General features: G+C 41.7%; 1 long non-coding RNA gene across 1 annotated transcript; it reads left to right on the forward strand.

Moving 5' to 3' along the window:
• The first annotated feature begins 452 nt into the window (after positions 1–452).
• On the forward strand, positions 453–1,639 carry LOC139649457 (uncharacterized). Its single transcript, XR_011695610.1, has 3 exons — positions 453–701; positions 906–977; positions 1,555–1,639. It is a non-coding gene; the product is annotated as an uncharacterized lncRNA (long non-coding RNA).
• The last annotated feature ends 633 nt before the right edge of the window (positions 1,640–2,272 follow it).

Genomic DNA, 2,272 nt, shown 5'->3' on the forward strand with positions numbered 1-2,272 from the left:
GTATGTTAGGGTTAATGTCAGTGACCCTGACCAAGGCACTGGCAAAAAGAACTGGAGTTGGTCCCCGGGGCGATGTACTGCTCCTAGTGTTGTGTGACAGGAGGACAAAGGACAGATATAATAATAATAATAATAAAGAGCAACAGGAGGAGAGCCCCCCTGTTGATATTAATCGCTTCACTTGTTCCACGGTGAAGAAAACTTTCCGATGCAAAGACCAATCGAAAGTAGGCTCAGCAATTGTGTACTCCAGTTTGACGTGCAACAGTTGAAAACATACAGTATGAGCTGAAAAGCCTAGCTGTAGAAAATGTCATGACTGGAGGAGTAAAAGAACAGAACAGTGGACGAAGGCTCTGGAGCTGAAGAGGAGGAGATGGAAGTAGAGAATAGAAGCTGCTCTCCCTGCAAAGATCGCCCACTGTGCTGCCACCAAGTTCTCAGGAGGTTCAACCTGCTCACAGATGCGTTCCACCTTCTTGGCCTGGCATGCAAATTTTGTACTCACGCTGTCCATCACCCAAGTGGCCTGTGAGCGTACATTTTCAACGCTGACGTTGATCAAAAACAGACTCAGGAGCAAGCTTTCACAGGACCACCTGGAGGCTTTTATGCTGATGGAGTCTGAAAGAAAACAGACTCTGTGATTCATGGAGTTGCAGAGAAGACCGATCTGCTGAGAAAGCTGCTCCGATAATAAGGTACATTATATTTTGGTGTTATTTTATTTTTTCATTCTTGGTTTACATGTCTTAGTACTTCCTACAATTATACCGTGTGACTTTATTACTGTGAGTATATTGTCTATTCAACCATCTCTACCTTACTCTAGAATGAACATAACGTGATGTGTCTAAGTTTCAGTTATGAATCATCAAGTGTGTCCTCTCTGTCTCCGTCTACAGGTTGCCTTCACATGTTTGTTTTCATGGAAGAAGCGGGCCAGTTCATCCACAGCCAGGCAGCCTTTTATGTCTGTGAGTACATTGTCTATTCAACCGTCTCTACTTATTTCAAACATCTCTACGTAACGACTTACAATAGAACAATAAAGAGAGGCCAGAGACTCGTAAATCACCAGGAAGGATGGTTGGTGTCCGGCCGATTGCGGTGGGCTGGTCTCGACAAAAGTCCAGAGCCAATTTTTGATCCCAGTCCATCTCTGACTGTAGGGTGTAATGGCTATTACATTAGAGCAGTGATTCTTAAACTGCCTGTCAGGAGCCACATTATAGTATTTTTTAAGAGCCTGACTCCAAAGTGGAGACTTGATTTACATCAACTGGGCTTCAAGCTTAAACCATATTAAGGGATAGTCGTAATTATTTTCCTCTAAGTCTACTCTAACACATTGGATAGGATAGAACAAAAACAAACATGGCAGATTTACTTTTCATTTGAGGCTGAATGACCTCAATGAAAACGGTTTATTCTCACTGTCATGTGACCGACCCTAGCAGCGTCTTCTCCTACCTTAGCTTAGACAGCAGATCAGGCTCAGTATGTCTCTCTGAGTGTTTGTGTGTCTGACTGCTGGTCTCTCCTCTCTTTCAGACCAACGCTGTGTTTCTACCTGCCGGTGGATTTGGGTGCTGCTCTAGTGCCTGTAGACGTCTCTGCCTCATTGCCATTGTCCACATTGCTGCAATCTGGCCATTTGTCCCGGCACCTACTCCACACTCATGCACAATGTATGACATCATTTTGTTGTGCATATATTAATAAATGGACTTGAAATTAACTAGAACTGGAAAGGGTCATCTTTTACGACAACGTAAACGACAGCAGTAGTGTCTGCAGCTGTTGTGAGCGCTAAAACATGTTTTTTTTTGTTTTTTTGTCAAGTATTATTAAAGAAGGATTTCAAGATGTAGGACATGAGAACGCAGTCTACATTTTCATTTGAGAAAAACAAAGCAAAAGAATACAACAGATAATATCCAACATAATTAAACAAAAAAATAAATAAATAAATACTCTGGACACACCCACCCTCCCTTTCTGCTCAATACGTAGTATATGACAATAAAGGTTGCAATGAAAAATAATAGAAAACAAAAGGTGAAAAGTAATAATGGACAGTTGACTACACAAGGAGTGTCCACTATGGGTTATTTCTTAGGTAACGGACGAGGGGCAGCCAAATCTTATTGAATTATGACTCTCTATTCTTCAGAGAAAACCTTATTTTTTCAAGGTGAAGGGTACCAGTCATTTCATTGAGCCACAGCTTAAAAGTGGGAACTTCCTTCTTCTTCCAGAATGTCAAAAT

Source organism: Centroberyx affinis, unplaced genomic scaffold, assembly GCF_046629955.1.
Source record: "Centroberyx affinis isolate AG114_WGS23_722 - 3 ecotype Tasmania unplaced genomic scaffold, CSIRO-AGI_Caff_v1 ptg001347l_1, whole genome shotgun sequence".
In the NCBI taxonomy this organism is placed as follows: domain Eukaryota; kingdom Metazoa; phylum Chordata; class Actinopteri; order Beryciformes; family Berycidae; genus Centroberyx; species Centroberyx affinis.